At 41.9% G+C, this 22,486-nt stretch overlaps 1 protein-coding gene across 7 annotated transcripts in view; it reads right to left on the bottom strand.

Annotated features, from left to right (window-relative positions):
* The window catches only part of TNC (tenascin C), a 99,411-nt gene extending 77,232 nt beyond the window's left edge, over positions 1-22,179 (bottom strand). For 5 of the 7 annotated variants that reach the window (XM_049895124.1, XM_049895125.1, XM_049895122.1 and 2 more), the window contains exon 1: positions 21,990-22,179. The gene's annotated coding sequence lies outside the window, so the exon portion shown is untranslated. The remainder of the gene's footprint in view (positions 1-21,989) is intronic. The other 2 variants (XM_049895126.1, XM_049895127.1) reach the window with 2 other exon arrangements.
* Between the last annotated feature and the right edge of the window lie 307 nt (positions 22,180-22,486).

The following is a 22,486-nucleotide window of genomic DNA, read 5'->3' on the forward strand; positions in this document are numbered from 1 at the left end:
TCTAGAAAGAGGCACCATCATGAGAAAAGGCAAGGAAGTTGGAAGCCATGGGTGATAAGGAGAATGAAGAAGATGACAATAATAGTAGGTTCCCTTTGTGGATGCCTGATACATGCAATGTAGTATATGTAGGGACTACTGAGAGGTCCAGTCCCACTGGGGTGTTAAATACGTGTAGGGGAATGGAAAGGGAGAGTGTATGTAGGATTGGTAGAAGACATATTGAGGAGGGCATTAAAGGTCAATGTGAAGAGCTGGAACTTAACCCAGTAAGCAATGTCATACCTTTCTAAGACTAGGGGCCTACTTGCTTACAGTCAGCCATCTATTGAGAATGGTGGGAAGAAAATAAGCTTCTGTACTTAGTCCCTTGAACGTCAAATATTTGGCACGTTTTCTATCCTCATCCCTTCCCTCATCTTCTACAGAAAGAAAACAAAACAAAACAACAATGGTGCTGAAAGTTTTTTATTTTTATCTTTTTAAAGTGTTAGGACAATCACTGATGAAACATGTGAATTGAGTTCTTGTTTCAATTTCCTTGGTATTAGGTGTTGCCAGTATAGGATGATTTCTCCAGATTTTGGCATTATAGATTTTTTTCCAGAACATGATTGTGTTGTGTTTTTCAAAAGGTGGCAAAACCAAGGCTAGTATCATGACAGCCATATCCCAAGGACTTTTTATTTATACTTTAAGATGCCTGTTGGCTTGTTCCTGAATATTACTTGTTTTTTCAGTAGAGCTGTTTGGTATCTAACCTTTTGGAAATAGCATGGAATAAACTAATGGCTATTTTTAGGCCCCTCATCACTGGACAAAGAACCTTGCTAGATGAAGTCAACAATCTTTGAATTTTTCCCTTGGTCACAGCTGGAGAATAAACAACTTCATTTTTTAGATAAAGATAACACTTCCAACTGGCTAGAATCATATTTCAGAATTACTTACTTATGACTTCATTCTTAATAGCTCAGAGAATAAATTTATTTTGTTGACTTAGGCACGTACATGAAGTATCCTAGGTTTAAGGGGACAGGGGAATTCCTACTGTTTGGAAATGTAGATGAATGACTTTCCACATCACATTGGCAACACATGAGGCAGCTCACACCAAATATTTCTTCTCATTTACAGGCAAGGGAATTTTATTGTGCACAGTCAGTTGAGCATGGAGTTGCTTACATGAGCGTTCTTAAAGGTTCTAGAAATTCTTCACCCTACGTCCTTCCCAACATCCATAAATTCCTTCTTGCAATGTGTCAGGAAAAGAGAGGAGCCAGGAAACAGCTTTAAGTGTGAATTTTTTTCCGAGGACCATCTGATGTCCGCATTTGAGTGAGTCCAGTACAACCTGTGTCTTAAAGAAACTAAGAAAACTCTAACTGCCAAGCCAAAGACCCTGCAAGCCCTAGGTGTTTGAATTCCAGCACTGAGAAGCATTTATCCACTTAGGGAAGCATGGAGGCTTAACTGTTGCCCGGCTAAGATGTTAGTGAAATCTGGCAATCATCCCAGAGATCTGAGAATTAATTCATTAAAAAAAAAAATCATTCATTCTGGCATTCAATAAAGATAAGTTGAATAAGTGCTATAGACCCGGCTATGGGAAAGCCCAAAAGTGATGCGGTATTTCAATGATCTGTGATGTATAGTTTCTTCCCTCAATGAGTTCACAGTACAGTAAAGGAGGTAGATATGTGGATACTTATAGAGGAGACTGATAAATGCTAAAATTCACAAACATCCAGTGAGAGTCCCTGCAATGCTTGAGCACATCTGCTATAGAATCAGTCAAACACTTGTGGACCCTGGTTCTGCCACTTATTATTAAGTTGAACCGTATGGAATTGCCATTCTTGTAGGTCACAAATGGTTGGATAGTGGCAAATTCATATGGCTAAACCTAGCAGCAGGAAACTCTGGTGGCATAGTGGTTAAAGAGCTATGGCTGCTAACCAAAAGGTCAGTAGTTCAAATCCACCAGGTGCTCTTTGGAAACCCTATGGGGCAGTTCTATTGTGTTCTATAAGGTCACTATGAGTCGCAATTGATTCGACAGCAGTGGATTTTTTTTTTTTTTTTAACTGAATAACTGTGACCTTGGATATGCCTCTCTGAGCTTCAATTTTCTAGTCTGTAAAATGGGAACACTAATATCAACCCCACAATAAAATTCTTTCATCTGCAAGTGAGAAAAAATAAAATTAAATGAGATAATGTATGTCAAACACTTAGGACAGTGCCTATCAGGAGGGAAATCTTAGTAACAGGTATGTGTTATTATTGTATGGTTAGTTATATCTTTTGTTTGGAGAACTGCTGCTGTTTCCATGGACATGTGTAATTCTTAGTATTTTCAGTCTGTCAAGTGACAGTGTACTCTGAAATCCATAGGAGATTGGGAAGTCTGTGGCTACAGCCCTGTTTTTCCTCTGGCTTACCCTTATTCAGTAGCGAAAAAAGCAAGTCAATGAGCCTGGGGTGGGGCCTTTTTCTGGGAGGTCAGTGTCCTGGCCAAAACTTCTCAGAGGCAGTGCTGCTACTGGGATGGTTGTCCATGCTGCTAAGCCAGGGCTTTCTCCAGAACAGGCTGCCTGTGGTTTAGTCTTGCAAAGCAAAACTCCTGACGGGAAACACTTGGCCCAGCTTCTCAGCACTTTCCATAGACACAGACAGACATCAGATCATAGAATCAAAATCAGACTTGAGCAACTGCTTGAGCTTAGAAGCAGTTGCTTAAGCTTAGAAGCACTGCAGAAGATCATAAAATCCAGGGGTGGGAAATACATGGCACCCACTCAATCCTTCTGGTATTTGTGGCAGACATCGCTAATAAATCCCAGCACACTTCTGGGGAGCTTTCACACACTTTCACTTCAGAGTCATCCTGAATATATCACTCCAGGCCATGACATTCAGTCAAGTAGAGGTCGTACATGACATAAAACTTATTCACCGTACCAGTTACTAAAAAAACCCATACCGTACCAGCTACTAGTTGCTGTTAAATCAGTTCCGACTCATGGTGACCCTATGCCAGAATAGAACTGTGCTCCATAGCGTTTTCAGTGACTGACTTTTTCTGAGGTAAATCACCAGGTCTTACTTTTGAGGTGCCTCTGCATGGACTTGAACCACCAGCTTCTCGGTTAGCAGGCTATCACATATCTGCTTGCACCTCAATCTACTTATTTAAGAATTAGAGAAGCTGATATCCCAAGGGGGTCACCCAGCTAATTAGTGGCAAAGCTAATATTAAAATCTAGATATTCCAGAAATTTGATCACGGTTTATCTCTTCTTCCACATCACTGGGAGGGTTTTAAAAAGAAGTACGTATGAAAAGCTTCCAGCAGTTTTCAGTCTGAGTTTACCGTAATGGTTCCCAGAGAGAAATATCAGCAGTGGAATCTTGGAGATCACCTGTGTTAAGAGAATCCCAGCCTTCTTGGTTCTGTAGGTTTTCTTCTTTTTTTTTCCTTCTTTCCGTCACACGCCCATCCATCCGCCCGTCCATCCGCCCGTCCATCCGCCCGTCCATCCGCCCATCCAGCCATCCAACTGTCCATCTTTTCAGTATATTATTTATTAAATACCTACTATGTGTCAAGCCCTGAGTTAAGCATGAGTGTTACAACAATGAATAAGATAAACATTTCCTTTATTTTTACAAATTCCTCCCAAAGGGCAAAAAAAGGTTGATTTTAAAATTTATGTACATATTGTGTATTTAAAATTTGTGAATTCTTAAATGTTTCTGCAGATTGGGAATATGGTGCACAATCTCCAGCCTAGAGCAAGACTATAAATGTTGAGATTCACGTAAGAGCTACTTGTTGCTTACCTACTATGGGCCACACAGTGTGCTGCGTGCTGGAAAGAATAGAGAGGACCTGCACCCTACTCCCAGAGAGCTCAGTAACTGGAAGAACATATACAAGAGAGGTTCAATAGTAGTGCTGGTCTGAATGAGGATACTCAGTTTGGAAGTTCACAGAGGGCTTCCTGGAGAACAAAGGGCTTAAAACCACTAAATATGAAGAGGCTGTGGAAGATTAGGGAGAAGTTGAACTAATAATAATGATGACAACAACAGCAACAACAGTAATGATAAAGATTTCAATACCTACCATTTATTGAGTGATTATTGTGCCAGAGCCTGTGCTAAGCATTTTACATCTCCAATTTCAAATTCCCACAGAATGATAAAAGGAATTATCTTTATACTCATCTTGCAGATGAAAAGACAGAGGCATAGAATAATTAAATATCCTGTGCAAGTTCAGACAGCTATTAAATTGTGTAGCCAGGATTTGAACTTAAGAGCATTTGAGTCCAAGGTCAACACTCTGAACCACCATCTTATATATTATATAACCTTTTATGCTGAAGGGCCAAGGAAAGAAGTTATCGTTTAAGACCAGGCCCAAGCTCTGTCTACAATTTCCCAACACCTGGCTCAAAAGGGAATCCTATTAATCCTCTGGAATTAAGGCCGTAAGGTGCTAGACAGCCTGTGTGTGCTGTGGAGAGGAAGAAACCTGGCAGGAACCTTCGAGAAGTTGTCATGTCTCAATTACCATTCAGAGAGGATGCCAGCTGCCTCAAAGGCTCCTAGACAGTCCTTGTGCCATCTCTGAATGGACAAATCTATCTGTCCTTCAAGACATGTCTCAAACAGAACAAAACGATTATTGGAGGTTTTCTCTAATAACTTCAGCCAAAATTGATCTTTCCTTCTTCTGAATTCTCTGAGTGCTTGATCTGATATTATTTCCATCATATAATTGAAAAAATGATTTCGGGTGGCTTTATGACGTATGTATACCTCCCTCTTTTAGGGAAATTAGCAATTTTTTTAGCTTATACTTAGGTTATCTTACTAGACTCTAAGCTCCAAGGGGGCAAAGACTATGTCTGAGTCATTCATCTCTGAATACCTAACACTAAGCACCGTGCTTCGAATGTAGTAGACACATTTATGTTGAATAAAATAAAACCGTATTTTTGATTTGAACTACATATTGCAGATATTCATTATCTGTAGAATTAATGAGTGAACAAATACTCTTATTTTCCTGAGACCCTAATGCAATTAGTTCTCCTGTGATCTCTTCTAAGGCAAAATGTATCAAGGAATTCATCCCAGCCTCACCCCTGTAATTAGTTCATTTTCTTCCTCTTACCAGCGATTCACGAGTTCTTACTATGCTAAACATTGGTGGTACAAAACTGACCAAGCTCTTCCCACAAAGAGCTTCTAGTCAATACCCAAAGGGCTCTTGAGAGCCTAGTGCTGTTTGTTTTGAGATGACTCTTCTGCATGACCAAAGTAAACTCTACTGGACCTCTGGCAGAAGGTAGACTTGGCCAGGCCTATAATATACTTAGCACAAAAGCCTAGCTTTGGTAATAAATTGGGGTTATTAGCCTGTAACCCCTACAATTTCGCTGCAGTATTTGTTGTTTGTTATATTTAGGTCACCCTTTCTCCCTTTTAATTTTGACCTTTTATTACTTAGTTTCAAGTTCCTGGAGATTTGAGGCTTTCGTGGGGCCATGTAGTAGAAAGTGCAACAAACTGATGAACTCTGAGACCAGTTCTGCCAACTATCCATTGTCTGACATTGGGCAAGTCACAACCATTCTTCCATCTTCAGTTTCTCCTGTAAAATAAGAAATTCTGTGTGGCCTCCAATTCTAAGGTCTCTTCACTTCTAGCAACCTGTGATCCATTGTTAATTCAGCAATATTTCTGTGGAACTTAATTTTGGCTTTCGCTTTAGACCTAAGTCAAATGGCTGATAGTAAGTACAAAAAACCAAATGCTGAGTGTTTATTTCTTCAGTTGTTTGGCATAAGAAATTTTGGTGCTTTGTGGCCCCTTGCTCCCTCTCCCAACAGCAGTTTCATTACCAACCAAATTAAATCCACAAACCGTAATCCATAAAATATTTCCATCTAGACACAATAACGAGATTCATAATTGTGGTTTAGTATACCTAAGAAAAGCTTGGGTGAAATATAACCAGATCCATTGATACATTCAGACCACAGACTGCCCTGGCATGGTCTGGTTTCAATTTTTGAACTAAAACTTTAGCAGAACACTTGCTTTCTCTCTTCTATTTCTTGCCTAAGACAGAAAGAAATGAAAATAAAAAATGGGGCTGACCAAGTGGCCACAATATAGATTCCTGGAAAAGTCTTTCAAAAATAGATTTGAATTCATTTCCCAACGGAGCAATGACCTCCTATACTTTGGCCTTCATCCAAAATTTTAAGAAATCCAGTTGGTTCTGTCACAAATATTGGAAAATGGGTTCTTGATCTCTTGAGCCAAGGTCAAGAAATTAAAGAGATTTATCTATGCACAAGTAAATGATAGGATGGCTCACAACTCTACCCCAAATAATTTCTGAAAGAGGCTCTGTGACATGTGGTCTTTGTGAAAACTGTTATTAGCCACTCAATGACAGGGATTTAACCTTGAAAGATTTTGACATCTCAAGGAGGGAGAGAGAAAACACACAGCCTTTAAAGTCAGAAGGACCTGAGATCAAATTTTGCTTACCTGCTGGGACACCTTGGACAAGTCCTATAACTTTTCTGAACTGTGGCTTCTTTAACCATAAAATGGGGACCTCTCCAGCATAGTTGGAGAGAGTGAATGGGGTAATGGATATATTAATGGCATATTAATAATAAATGGTGCCCACACGTTAGTACCCATTCTCTTTTTTTCCCTCCTTTTCCTCCTTGTCTTTCCTATTAGGGAGCTCTATGACACTAAACCAAAAAATAAAAAACCAAACCCATTGCTGTCGAGTCAATTTGGACTCATAGCGGCCTTATCAACATGTTCAAAAAGAGCCAGTACTATTCAAGAGATGGTTTAAGCACTGAATCGGAGGTTGAATTGTTTTGGGATGGCAGTTAAGTCTCAGCTTCAATGTCAACTTTAATTAGTTGGAATGGCAGTCGACCTGCTTTGAGAAAGATTCTGGGGCCATGTTTGAACTCAAGGGGAGAAAATGCTGTGATGGCTTAGGAATGTCTGCCATGGATACAGAAGTGAGGGAATGTTGATATGTGTGCCAAATATTTGACACAGCAGGATTAGATAGGTTTGGAAATCTTTTCCAGCCCTAATGTGCTGAGTTAGTTTTGGTATTTAAATGAGTGGAATTCTGCTTGACTGAGATCTGTGTCAGAGGGTGCCAGACAGAGTTGCTGACAATTATAAAAACTTATATGAATCAAGTTCAATAACAGTCAATATCTTTCAATAAGAAAAAAAAAAAAAAAACCAAACCCGTTGCCGTCGAGTTGATTCCGACTCATAGTGACCCTATAGGACAGAGTAGAACTACCCCGTAGGGTTTCCAAGGAGTGGCTGGTGGATCTGAACTGCCGAACTTTTGGTTAGCAGCCAAGCTTTTAACCACTGCGCCACCAGGGCTCCTTTGATGGAAAAGACCTCCTGAAATGCAAGTATGCCTCTGAGGCTGTAAACAGGAAACTGGACTCTCAGGGAATATTAAAACTACTCCAGTAATTAATGTGTGTGATCCCAGGCAAGACCAACATACTTTCATTGTCTACTTTCTCTTTTTCAAAATGGGGCCATTTAAACACTACAATAACTACCATTAATTTAACACGTCAGTGCCAGGCACTGCTTTATGTGTTTTATGTAGATTATTTCATTGAATTCTCTCCAAGACCTCTGAAGTAGCTACTTTTATTCTCCCCAGTTTATGGATGAGGAAACTGAGGCCCACACAGCTCATGGTCACACAGTTAGAAAGAGGGAGCAGGAATTTAATTCAGGCTGACTTGCTCACAAGTCAGAGAACCCATACTTGACCACACCAGCTTTGCTTCCATCCTTTAATGATGCCATGGGGTGGTTTGCATGACTAAGTTAAAAGGACTGAACTTCAAAAGGACACAATGGTTGGGATCCAGAATTGGCAACAAAAGATCTTTATGACATACAGAGAAAAGCTGCACACGAGCCTGAAAAATAGAGATATTTTTAGCCCTTGACTTGGGTTCAACTTGGCTGTGTAACTTTAAGTGCATTTCCTAAAGTGTAATCTGTAACATACCGATAGGTATTAATGCAGGGAAAAAGATTTCCTAATTAAACACATTTGGAAAATGCTATTTTAAACCAAACGAGTTACACAACTTTCTTTCCTTCAGAATTTTCCAAGGTCTTTATTGTGTTCGTGTTTATTGGGACTCTCCGGGACGAGGAGATTTTATGGCGTTTCTCAAACTCGCTTGATTATTTTGTGTTTGGAGCATGCCACGGGACTGGGTTTGACGGCACAGAATGGTGGAGGTGCTGATGCAGAACAAATCCTTGGCCCTTTCTCCTTTCTTTTCCTTATATGCTGTTTGTGTTGTTGAGCTGATTCTGATTCATCGCGACCCCAGGTGTTACAAAGTAGAACTACTCCATAGGGTTTTCTTGGCTATAATCTTAATGGGAGCAGATTTCCAGGCCTAGCTTCCATGGTGTTGCTGGGTGGGTTTGAACTGCCAACCTTTAGTTTAGCAGTTGAGCACAAACCGTTTCCGCTACCTCGGGACTATTGTATGTACTAGATGGGAGTAATGATGTACCTAATGATAACATGTCTGATATGTGTGAAGCTCTAGGATGGAGGTTCTTGAGCAATTTAAACTAAGAACAAGAAAAATAATTGAACACTTATCCTGGGCCTGGCACTCTATACATGCCAATTAATTGTGACACTAACTTTATGAGTTAGGGAGCGTTGTTTCTATTTTACTATTAAGAGAATTGAAGCCATGATAAGCTCAAAAAAATTGACCAGTTAGTAGTAAAATGAATGAGAATTAAGAACCTTGTCTTCTATTTCCAAATGCTCTTTCTGCTACATCAAGTTCTCTTTTGCAGCAAGGTTCATTGTTCAGTTTAAAGAATTAATATTTCTGTAATAAAAAGTCAAAGGGGGATCTACCATCTTTGACATATAGTTGATGAATTCCTGAAAAGGGACAACTTGGTAGGGTGGTGTTGGGGAATTAGGCTGCACGTGACTATTTTATTTCCAGTTTTGAACACATGGCAGAACGTAAAGCAAAATGTGCCAAAATACTATTGTATCTCAGGGAAGCCTTCAAAGCTCCCAGAGAACAGCCTCCACTCCTCCAGGCTGGGCTGGAGAGAAGATGAGTGAGTGAGAGGAAGACAAAGTGAGACGTAGCAGAGAGGGGGCCTGAAAAATATTCCTTCTGGAAAATTGGGTCTCACGCTATGTATTATCTAAAAAGAGTATGGGTTCCAAGAAATTAGTCAAGGTATGAGAGCATTTCAGAGGAGCTAGAGATTACAATCCTTATTTCTGGAAACATGGACTTACATGAACAAATAAGTAAGGAAAGAGAGGGAAATCCCTTCTAGGCAGAATCGTTTAAATCAGTATATGTCAGAAAAATCAAAATCAAGAAATTAGGCAGAGAGAAATAAAGCCAGAGGTAGGCGGGGGCAAGCAGAGAATGAATCACACAATTGAACAACTTTTTAAAAATCATTCTTCTAAGCTTCCTTCAGGTATAGCATTTGGCATTATTTGGGGTGGTGAAAATCACCAGTTATTGAACCTAGATGAACCTTTATTTCTGCTTCAATCTTTATATGTATATAATACCATCCACCTTGCTAGGTTGTGGTGAAGATTAGAAATTATGTATATAAACTTAGCACACTGACTGGCAGGGCTCAGCAAATGTTTTTCTTTAAAGACCAGCCAGTAAATATTCTAGGCTTTGTGGGCCAATTACTGTCACAGCTACTCAACTTTACCACTGTAGTGAAAGTAGCCTGGACAATACATAAATGAATGAACATGGCTGTGTTTCAATAAAACTTTATTTACAAAAACAGGCTGGTAGCCTACAGGCCCTCATTTGCTGACTCTTGCTGAAATATAGTAGTTGCTCAATAAATGGCAGCTATTTTTTTTTTTAGTATTATAAAACCAAACACAGGTTGAATTGGATGAGAAGGTAATTAACATTTTGTTGAGCACCTACTCTATACCTGTTTGTGCCAAGCCTTATGCTAGATGCTTTTTTATACATGTTATCATTTATCCTGTCATTTGTTATGACAACCTGGTGAGGCAGGTATTATTACACCTATTTAGGAATTAAATTGAGACTTAGAGAGGCTCAGTGACTTGGTTAATAAGCAGAGTCAGCTTTTGGACTCTGGTTTGTGTCTCTAATGTGTATGCTCTCAACAACTACACTGGGCTGACTCCTTAAAGCAACTTCCTTCAGTTCATATTAGGTGAAAACGTAAATGGGCGGCACTCAGTAAAGAGCAGTGCCTAAGTAGTTACCTTCATGTTCCTTTTCCTAGATCTTCAGCAGCTCTCTGGTGGCTGTCCACGTGTAAGCACTGAAATATTTTGACCTCTGTCCCCCAGAGCCTCTGGCTGAATCTCAAGTTTTACACATTTCCCCTTTGGAGAAAGCTTAAGCCAAGGTGTGCTGTTGGCAAAAGCTTATTAGCTTCTGGGCAGATGTCGGCAAATGTCCTATGGCTCAAGATGGGGTTTCAGGGTCTGATGAGGCCTGGCTGTGCTCATTGATGATCTTAGCCAAAAAAGGTTGCTAATTAGACACGCTGCTTATCTCCAACTCTAGAGCTAGACCTTCCTGCTCTGGGCATGCCTGTTTTGGCCCATGAGGTCTGTTTAGCTGTTTACTGTAGATTTAGGTGAGTGAAAGAAAAATTCACAGTTCCTTTAAAATCTACAAAGCCTTGTGATCCAGGGCAGAATTTCCCAGACTGTATTCTAAGATGTTGTTAGGTAGGTGTCAGGTGGAGAAGGGTACTTGTGTTCAAATAAACTTGGGGATACTGGGGTCAACAACGGTCAACACAAGGGTTGCTACAGGATTTCTCAGATTATGCATTCTTCTGCCCCAAAGCTTCCATTGGTTTCTAATCACATTGAGAATAAAATCCAAACTCTTTCTACTATGCACAGAACTCAGCCCATCATTTCATTCAGATTTCTGCTCAAACATCATTTCCATGTCCTACTCAATCTAAAAGGGCACTGCTCCCGCCACCAGTCATTTTCCATTCCCTTATCCTGCTTTGTATCTCTTCTTAGTTACTGTTACTACCTGAAATTAAATTATAACTTTATTTGATTGCTTTTTATTGTTTACCTTCTCCCACTAAAACGTAAGTTCCTTTAGTGAAAGAACCTTGCTTGTCTTGTTTGCTGTTGTGTCTCCACCCTTGGAACTATGTGTTTAATGGATGTATGAGGTCTGAATTTCCAAGAATAGAACACAGTGTCAAGTGATCTCCATACTATTTGACCATGGACCCCTTTTTAGGTGGATCTCATGAGAACGATGTTCCACATGATAAAGTTTGGGGGAATTGCTTGTCTAGCGGGGTCTTATTACCAAGAACCATTTCAGCAACAGCTAACAACAATAAAGACAATAAAACGGTGACATTGAGTTCCAGTTTCTGTGCCAAGCACTGTATCTGCACTGTGTCATTTAATCATGCCTACAACCTTATGAAGTAGTTGCTATCATTATTTTGCCCTTATAGAGATGAGGAAAATGAAAGTTAGAGAAGTTAAGTAACTTGGCCAAGATCATATAAACCAAACCAGAATCCATTGCTGCCAAGCTGATTCTGACTCAGAGCAACCCTATAGGACAGGGTGGAACTCCCCCATAGGGTTTCCAAAGCTGTAATATTTACAGAAGCAGACTGCCACATCTTTCTCCCATGGATCGACTGGTGGGTTCAAACCATCAACCTTTTGGTTAGCAGCTGAGTGGTTTAACCACTGCACTACCAGGGCTCCTCCAAGATCATATAGAGAGTAAATATTTCCTGAACCCAGAACTCTGATGCCAAAGCCATGCTCTTAACCATTATTCAATCTTTCCTCTGGGCTAGAAATTCCTCCCTGCCCTGAGATAGAAAAGCCCTTTGTCTCCGTCCCTTCCTCAAGCCCTTTCCTTCCTCCCACTAGGTATGGACTGATCCCTTGTTATGAGCTCCAGATTTTCAGCTGTCTCTGGTGACTCAGTCTCAAATCCCTAAACAGACCTCCTCTGTCCTTGGTACTGGTTTTTCAAAATCCCAAGCCATGCATGCTTTGATCCTGGGGCCACCTCAGAAAGCAAGGGCATTCCTTGAAGTCCGTGTCCTGAGATGGTTTCCCATCCCAGAGCTGAGCTGGCTCCTGCCTGCCACATGTTATGACATCACTCTGCACAGTTGTGAACCTAGAGGGTAACGCATGAAAGCAACTTCAAGCTCAGGGTTTCCTGAACAAAAGATGGTAAGTCAGTCCAAATCTGGGAACCCAAAAAGGATTCTTGTTAGTCGTTGAAGATCAATTTCATTCTGGTTGTGCTTGGCTTTGGGTCCTGATAAACCAGATACAATTTTTCTTCCTGAATGATAAGGATGACAATAGAGAAAAAGATGGTGTGGGATAGAATGACAGCAAAGGGGCATCTTATCTACCTGGAGGAAGTGGTGCCTGAACTGGATGTTGAAAGCAGAATGTGAGTAGGTGAAAAGCACAGGGAAGGGGGATGTAGGCAAAAGGAAATGGTATATCTAAAAGTAGAAAAAGCATGAAATCATTGGTGTGGAGAGCATAACTTACACCTGAAGTACAGAGTCTGTTTGGAGAGCAGGAGCTAGATCATGGAAAACCTTGAACACCAGGCTGGGGGTTTGAATTTTTCTTGTAGGCAAAAGAGAACTGTTTGGAAGGATTGAAGGGGGAGGCTGATGAGATTGGAACTGATAGAGAAGCTGTTGCGCTGATCCATCCGTGAGATACCAAGGCCTGAGCTAGGTGATGATGAGTGGGGTGGGAGGCAGTGAACTGATTTACTTATCAAGGCAGTAGAGGCTATAAGATTCGATGTATAGGGTGGTAAGGGAAAAGGAGTCTGGAATTACTCCTTTAGTCTTCATTACATCTGCTAAGAGAGGAATAGATTAAGGAGAAGGGCAATGCCGAGTTTCAGTTTTGATCACTTTGAATGTCTTATCTTTGAATAAAATACATCTGAGGTCCTTGACTTGAAAGATCCTTACCTGAAGTGATATTTAAGAGGAATTGTGTCTCCCCAATGAACTATGATATCTGTTGCAAAACAGATAAAATGGATGAGAAGCTTAAACAACACTGCCCACCCAATGGCTGCCATAATTATTAATTGCTCATTAACCAGAAACGCAGCTGGGTTGGGTGAACTTGTCATTGATAAGAATTTGTCAAGAATAAGGGATATTGGAGGGCTGGCAGACAGACTCTAAGATGGTCCCCAATGATACCACCTCCTGGGATACATACCCTCGTGTAACCCTCTTTTCTTGAGTACGGGCTGATTTGGTGGCTGGCTTCTAACCAATGGAACATGGCAAAGGTGACTGGATGCCACTTCTATGATTAGGCTGAACAAGACTGTGATGTCTGTCTTGCTTGCAGGTGATCTCCTTTACTGGCAAGCAGCTACAATGGAGAGGCCCACCTGGCAAGGAACTAAGGTGGCCTCTGGCAAACAGCCATCAAAGAACTGAGGTCCTTAGTCCAATAAACCTCAAGGAACTGAATCCAGCCAATAGCCATGTAAATGGGCTTGGAAGCAAATATTCCCAAGTCCAGTCTTCAGATGAGACCCCACCGCAGGCCAACACTGTGATTGCAGCCTCTTGAGAGACCATGATGGAGAAAACTCTGCTCAGCTATGCCCAAATTTCTGACCCACAGAAACTACAAGATAATAAATATGTGTTGTTTTAAGTCATTAATTTTGTGATAATTTGTATATAGCATAGATTACTAATACAGAGGACTTCTTGCTTCATCCATGTGCGTCAAGGCTGTTCAGAGAATAAGACTATGTTCATTTTTCTTTTCTAAAAGAATATATTAGTTCTGAAGCATTTTATATTGTCCCTGGCTTCCAAGGGCAAGAGTCAGAAGACCTAGGATTTAGCCCTGACCCTATTGCCAACTGGCATGAGATCTTAGCAGGATCCTTCCCTTCTCTCTGTCTCAGTTACATCATCTTTAAAACGAGGGGAGTTAAACTAGGTCAGCAATTTACAAAAACTTTTTTTTTTCAGATACCTTTCATCAAATGAAATTTCATGAGGAAGCCACTGTATATAAAAGATAAAAGTGGAGGGGCTTTAGTAGAAATAAATTTGAGTGGAGCCCCTGCTTAGCCTTCCCATCTCCCCATGTTGTTGTTGTTAGTGCCGTCGAGTGGGTTCCGACTCACAGCTACCCCATGCACAACAGAATGAAACACTGCCTGGTCCTGCATCATCCTTACAGTCGTTGTTATGCTTGAGCTCATTGTTGCAGCCACTGTGTCAATCCACCTCGTTGAAGGTCTTCCTCTTCTCCGCTGACTCTGTACTCTGCCAAGCATGATGCCCTTCTCCAGGGACTGATCCCTCCTGACAACATGTCCAAAGTATGTAAGACGCAGTCTCGCCATCCTTGCTTCTAAGGAGCATTCTGGTTGTACTTCTAAGACAGATTTGTTCGTTCTTTTGGCAGTCCATGGTATATTCAATATTCTTTGCCAACACCACAATTCAAAGGCCTGAATTCTTCTTTGGTCTTCCTTATTCATTGTCCAGCTTTCACATGCATATGATGCGATTGAAAATACCATGTGTCTGTCAGTTTGTCGTACTGTGGGGGCTTGCGTGTTGCTGTGATGCTGGAAGCTATGCCACTGGTATTCAGATACCAGCAGGGTCACCCATGGAGGACAGGTTTCAGCTGAGCTTCCAAACTAAGACAGACTGGGAAGAAGAACCATCTTTCCATGACAGCACGCAAATCACCTCTGAGGAGCATTTTCAAATCCAGTCTGCAAGCCCCTAGCTTAGAGGCTACCTCTGAGACATTTAGTCCCAACATTCTATGGGTTTTAGGGAGATTTTTCTTTAAGTAACCAATCTACAAGTTAGAGCACTCTTCTGTGACATCTCTGTATCGAGGTACCTCTCTTTAACCATCTCAGGAACCCAGGGAGTAAGTCTTCAGAGAACTGGCAACTTCCCTTAAGAGCAGTTTTAAAGATGCATTTGATCCATGCTGAGTCTGTTTCTGGCTTCCAGAACTCCCCAGAAGATGGGCTCCCTTGACTGCACTAAAACTTTTTAGGAATTTGCCTCCCCCGGACTCTCTCTTCTCTGGGTGGAAAGTCATGGCTTCCTTCCCTGGATTTACTTGTGCCTTTGCCTTTTTAAAAATTGTTATTATTTTGTGTTTCAGTGCCTACATTGGATGCAGTTTTCCCAAAGCTCTCTGGCCGGTGGGAAAGGAGGGAGGTCCAGTGGAGCTCTGGGCGCTCTTTGTTCTGGCTGTGGAGTGTCACTACTGCAGGTGAAGTTACATGTTATTATCCAGGGCCTTCCTGTGTTGCATCTATAAGCTTAGCACTTTGAACAAATATAAAGTAACTTATACTCAATATTCAGTACCTGTTACCTTTTTTTTTTTTTTTTAATACCTACCAGATATGGTTTTATCTCTGAACACATCCCTTGGTTGATGAGATTTGAACACACATTCCTCTAAAATATCCCCTTGCCTACAGTCTACAGTTAGGAATTGACTCATTGTGTGGAACATTGCCCTCTCTACTTCACTGCCCTTTAAAATGTAAAATCTCCTCAAGAAAGTAGCCTGCTGCCTCTAGCCTCTTTCCTCATCTGGAACAAGGGAATAATACTTGAGTGATGTGTGACGCAGTGGAAGAAGCAGTCTGGGGATTTAGCCACCCACTTTCTACCTTGTGCAAGTAACTTAACCTTTCCAGAACTCAGTTTTAGAAGGGACCTAGGTGATAATCATAACAGCTAACATTTACCGAGCACTCTACAGGTATTATGCTATTTAATCATTGGTCATTTAAGTATAATTGGCCCCACTTCACATATGGGGAAACTGAAGCTGAAAAATAATATACAGGTCCTGGGAGAATCTGAGGGTGATGCACAGAAAAGTTATTTTGTAATGTTATATATTTATAAATTTATGTGTACCCTACTTTGTTAAAAATGTATCCTGAATGTGAAAATGCTTCATAAATCATATAACATCGTTCAAAAGCAAAGTAGTATTGTGTTATTGATCTGTTTCCTTCGGGACAGGGGAGAGTTTCTTCCACAATAACTTACTGATACCTCCAGCAGGTTGCTAGGCTTTGGGGAAAGGAGGGTTTGGTAGACGTAGCTCCTGTCCTCACTGATGCTCTTGGCATGCAGCCTGCTGGGGCTGGGAAGGCAATCATGGCGCAGTAGGGGAGGCATAGAGCCCTGTGGGGGCCCAGAGGAGGGGGATTTAACCCAGCCTGCAGGGCAAGCAAGTCATCACTCAGGCAGCACTTGCTTATTTAGTGTCTCTGCTTCAGCTCTCAGGCTGTTAGGAAGGATGTGGGTGGTGGGGATAATGTGTTGCCCTCATGTGGTTTGTAATCATATACTAATTATATAACTACAGTTTCTGCTGGAAGGTGCAACCTGAAAGAGCAAGTTGGAGATAGCAAAAATGGCTGCTTTGCTGAAAAGAAAATCAAGGTTCAAAAGATAATCTGTTGGCTATTTCTTAGCTTTGCTGTCTGTCTGTCTCTTCTCAGAGACGAACAGAATAATTATGGTGCTGAGCATGACTTGTTTACTCTAATGGCTATGACCACTTTCTTGGGACTTGGAGTTGGATTTGAGTTCTGCCTCCATCAGTCACTGTCTGTGTGGTGTTGGATAAGCTACTTAAACTTTTTCAGGCCCAGGCTCACCATATGTGAAGTGGAGCTAATTATACTTAAATGGTCAACAATTAAATGGCACAATGCCTGTAGAGTGCTCTGTAAATGTTAGCTATTTTCCCCTACCCCGTTGCCATAGATTCCAACTCACAGCAACCCTATAGGACAGAGCTGAACTGCCCCATAGCGTTTCCAAGAAGCACCTGGTGGATTCAAACTGTCAGTCTTTTGGTTAGCAGCCATATAGCTCTTAACCACTATGCCACCAGGATTCCCATTATTCCCTAGGTCCCTCCTAAAAGAACTTTTTGGACATATTCATACAAAAGCTATCAGCAGTCAACTCATCTCCTCTAGGGTAAGAGGAAGCAAGGCTCTACTTGGAGTGCCCATGAACTCTCTCTAGCTCTTGGCCTAGGGTGTTTAGGTAGGGCTAAAAGGCCAACCAAAGCCATTGGAATTACCGTGGCTGCATAATTTTCTATGAACTTTAGAAACTTTGAAGTATCTGAGAAAGCTTGGTATGAAAAGAATTTTTTTTATTATTTATTTACACTAATAAGAGGACCAGAAATACACGTGGAAGGGGTTTTCCATTTGTGCTCTACTTTGAACCTGGGCATTTTTCTTTAATACCATTATTGAGAGTCAAATGGAACAATGATAGTATTGGATGCTAGGTTGTTGCAAAGTTAAAGAGAGGCTGGGAATGTGAGACAGAGAAAAGGAAACAGAAAAAAATATTGCTTAGCTCAAGGGCACAACTGAATAAAAGTCTGATCACCAGGGTTATGATCAAGTAGATTTGGTAGACATTTCTCCTCTACAAAGAAGCCACAAGGACCATCTGGCCCCTTTATGGTAGGTAAGGCCATCAGTGTCTTTTGCACTGGATAGAATTATGCCCCAGAGTTTGTGGGAGGTTAGCTTCACCACCCTTTGAGGGGGGTTTTCCTTCTTGGAAGGCAGCTTTTTCATCTAATATTTCCCACAAGTTGAAGGTGTTCAAACTGGCTTGGGATTAGGTTCAAGGGGATTCCGGGTGATCTTCTCAAAGTGAGAGGTAATTGAACCATATTCTCATCTCTGAAGCTTTGGCTGAACTTTTGGCTGGGAGCCAGCAACCATTTCCCATTTGTCCTAGGATTCCCTGCCCTGAGGCTGGAGCAGGCTGATTGCACTTTATCTTCCAATCAGCCCTTTTAAAGCCAGACGCTCAGTTCCTTGGCTCAGCTTGCTCTCAGAGAGGGTACAGGTCCAGCCCTGCTTTCCCAATCAGAGCTTCCATGAGTAACCTTTGGAACACACCAAAGTGTGTGCTTGCTTTTCTGGGATAAAAATCATCAGTAATGACCTGACTGCTACCTCTAGTCTCATACTTCCATCTCCTGGGGCTGAAATTGGAACTTCTCTGCTTCTAGGCAGAGACTTGCACCATCATGAGCTGACCTTTTCTGAACATGATGGAAAATGATACCTGCAGGGCTAGTCTGTAAAATCAATAGACATCAATGCCAGTCAGGGGCTTCTCCGCCATCTTGGCCAGCCTCCCCACCGCAACCATGAGGTTTTACATGAGGTCAGTTGGCAAGAATGAGCAGGAGGGTTTTAGTCAGAAAGTTTGGGTTCAAAGCCAACTCTGCACCTCACTCATGGAAAAAACTTGGATAAGTCACTTAACCTTTTGGGCCTCAGTTTCACTATCAATAAAATGGAGCTATAATTATAGTGAGAATTGATGTGAAACCATAGGCAAAGAAACCAAAGGCCTCCTGTCATATGTGAGAAGTGCTCTCAATAGTAACGATAACTGTGGCTGGGGGTGTTTTGTAGTCACAAAGGAATTATGTATTTAGAGCAAGCTAAGTGTTTGTTATTTAGTTATTTACTTTCTACTTTTCAAACTGAAGTGGCTTCAGTATGGAGGGGCTTGGGTACTAGGCCAAGTAAATATTTTCCCTGTAAGACAAATGGCTGTGTATTTACAGAAATCCAAGGGGAGGGGAGAATAGGTGTTCTTAGTTCACTGTAAGCATTAGAAAGGGTAGGATTAAGGGATATGTTTTTCATTCTGTCAGCTTGAATTCTTTTTCCAAATTCCATTCCAGTTATATGATCACGCTACTGCTGTATTTATGGGTGGCCACAGTCTGGCTGGAAGGACAGATTTAGTAAGAAAGGAGGTGTTTTCCTTCAAATGGCATGCAAGAAGCCGAAGCATTCAGAAGGACACGGCAGAATGTGTTTCTGACCTGGTGATTATGGGGATTTGGGTCTAGAAACTGATTCCATTGCCCCGAGTTCTATGACGTTGGACAAGTTTCTCAAATCTCTGATCTTCAAGCCATCTTTTTGAGGAATAGGTGTAACCCATTTCTCACATGTTGTTGACACTTAGTGAGACGCACGCAAAGGCCTATGGTATAGAGAGTAAATTCTCCATACATTTTGACTACTGTTATAATTAAAATTTTGTTTATTTGAAGGAACATTCATACTTTGTTAAGTGCTTTAAATTTTCCACACAGATTCATGTCTACTGTATTAGTTGGGAAATTACCCTTACTCCCTTTGAAGGTGGGGACCTAAAAAAAAAAAAAAATGACTTCGAGGGGCAAAAATTCTTGTCAAGGTGTAGAATTGCAATCTGAACACTCATTGCCCTGCTTTGTGATTTTAAACCGTGATTTGTGTCCATCAGGTTTCTGGGAAATGTCCCAAGAGATGACGACAATGGGGTGAGTTTTGGCCCGACCTGCTCCACTTTAACCAAAGCAGCCCCAGCTATACCCGTTTTGTAGATGATGGTTTTGCCCTAACTTTTGTTCAGTGAATATTTCTTCTGCTACAAACAAGCTTGAAACCATTATTTTAGAAGGTTAATCTTGGGCAAAAAACAAAACAAAACAAAAACCAAACCTATTGCCATAGAGTCAATTCCACCTCATAGCAACCCTATAGACAGAATAGAACTGCCCCATAGAGTTTCCAAGGGGTGCCTGGTGGATTCAAACTGCTGACCTTTTGGTTAGCAGCCATAGCACTTAACCACTATGCCACCAGGGTTTCCTAATCTTGGGCAAGTGCTATAAATTGATAAGGAGGAAAATCAGTGAAAACCTCCATCTATTGAGCCCTTGCTATGTCACACACACAAAAAAAAGAACCTATGAATTATAGATTGTTGTTCGCTTTGTATGGATGACAAAGTCCGAGGCTGGAAGCTTAGCAACTTCCAAACCAGGTGGAGGACTATTAGTGGGAGATGAGACAGAGAAGCTAGGTTTATTAACCAAAGCAGAGAGGGGTAAAAAACCAAAAACAAAAACTTTAAAATGACAATAGTTTGGCAACACACCTGCTTTCAATTCTTATCCAATTCACAGTTCTGGCAAACCTGAGAATATTCATATCATGCTCCCTTTTCTTGCCCCAAAGGCCGTCCCCTCCCTGAAGTGAACAGGACCAGGGCCCCCTAACATGCACCTACTGCAAAGTCTGGATGCTCATGATGCCAGCAACTTTCCACTCCTTTATTTGCTCTGAATAAACCTCTCGCCAGTCCTGAACTGGGCTTGCGGAATCTCAGGACAAGGTGGGAAACTGGTTGGGGTGGGCAGCAGTTTTTATGTCTAAAGCACATACAGTAAAGCTCCATAAAAGAGGGGGAAAAGTTCACAAAAACTTGAGAAAGAGGCATTCATTCTCCTTCAAGTGGGCCTCCCAGTCCCACTCTCTCTCCGGACAGAAAGCGTTTCCAAAGTCCCTGGCAGCATCACACTTTAGCTGACAGCTTTAGAATCTGCAAATGCCCAAACTCAAAACCTCCTGACGCTATGGAATCAGGACCTGACATTTATAGCCAGCCCTGGGCGGTTACCTTTTCTCCAGACCTGTGCCAACATGATCTCCTGCTTGTCAAAGAGCCAAATCTCTGACCTGCCAGCCTAGTGAGACATCCCCAGACCATGAGAGATGAAAAGGTGGGGTTGGGGAAGTGAGACACTCCCAGGAAACAATTTAACATTGGCGATGTGCCCCTTACAACCTACAGGGTGATGGCAAGTTTCAGCACTGACCGTGACCATCTAAATTCCCAGTCATTGAGCGCTCCCTCTGCCAATCTCTTTCTACCTCATCTCTCCTCATAACAATGTTACAAGTTATTGTCCCATTTTGGAGAAGTGGGAACCGAGGTTCAGAGAGGTGCTGCATTTTTCTCAGGGTACTCTGTGTGTGTGTGTGTGTGTGTGTGTGTGTGAGAGAGAGAGAGAGAGACAAGGGCAAGCAGGATTTGAATCTAGGCTTCCTCAGGCTTCAGAACTGAGCTCTCAATCCTGGGACAACCCTGAAGGGAGAGGAGAACTTGCACTTTCTTTCTACAGCCTACCAGTTCCTGTAAAGCTCCCTACCCCTAAGGTAGCTTAGTCCTCAGGGCTTTCTGCTCTGAGAGTAAGGAGGGGAGGAAGTTTGAGAGAGAAACAGCATACTGCTGTCCCTAAGAACTACAGACACACAAGCGCACCGGGCCGTGTAAACCAGGAGGTACCCACAGGAAGAACTGAAGCTGGTGCCCACCGCAACCATCTTGTCATTCATACTTGTTTATCTGACCCTAGGAGTCACCTTCTTCCTATCGACCCCCAAACCTTGTCCCCTTCCAGGTCTGACCCACAGGGTCGGTATTGTGAGGATGAATACAAAAGTCTTTGTAAACTGTAAGTATGGGCTGTATAGATATAAACTTTTGTTATTCTCTCTATATTCCTCTGTCAATCTCCCCTCTGCCCTACCCGAGTCAAGCCATGAGCAAACTCCACTTTCAAACGCTGCTCACCTAAACCCCAAACAAAAACTATTCACAGGTGAATGAGCCAGGCAGGGAGAATCACAGAGATAAAAACTTTACAAAAAGTTCCTTCCAAGTGTAACTATTTATAGAGCTAAATATATATATATATGTGTACAAGACTGGATGGGGCAAGAAGAAAACAGTCAAACAAGGTGTATCCTACATAAATTCCATTTTGCCAGCAGCGAAGATAAAGCAACAGTTTTACAATTACAACGCTACAGCGCATTTGGTACCAGGAACACCAACAGTGTATCATAATGATCATTGGGGATGGGGTGAAGCAGACTTACCTTTCCCAGGGGGAAAGCCTAGATCCTTGAGGGAACCAGCTCCATGGGTTAAAGTACCTGGAAGTCAGGAGCAGCGGGCTGGCCACAAGCACAGCGCTGTCTTTGTGCCGAGAGGCAGGCGAGTGTATGTCTGCGCCGGAGAAGCCTGTGACAGTTGGCAGGCTGTGGCCAGAGCAGCCAGCTTTGGCTGGCTTATATAGCGAGCTCCTTCCTCTGTAATGGGACGCCTCGCCTCCAGATATCCTTTCCCACTTTTTCGGTTGGTGAATTAAAGGAACAGCCCTCCCAGCGGAGCAGGGTTAGCTCATGAAACACCCACTCGCTCCTTGCTCTCTGCCAAGAAAGGGACCCATCTGCATACAATTTATGGCCAAAGTAGAAATGCCCGGTTTACGCCACCACTTGCCCCCGACACAGAGTACTTGTTAGTGAAGTGTGATTTTTGCTTTGCTCCCAAAACGGGTTTTCTGATTGTGAGACTGAAGCCCCGGTAGCGA

Source organism: Elephas maximus, chromosome 9, assembly GCF_024166365.1.
Source record: "Elephas maximus indicus isolate mEleMax1 chromosome 9, mEleMax1 primary haplotype, whole genome shotgun sequence".
Taxonomy (NCBI): domain Eukaryota; kingdom Metazoa; phylum Chordata; class Mammalia; order Proboscidea; family Elephantidae; genus Elephas; species Elephas maximus.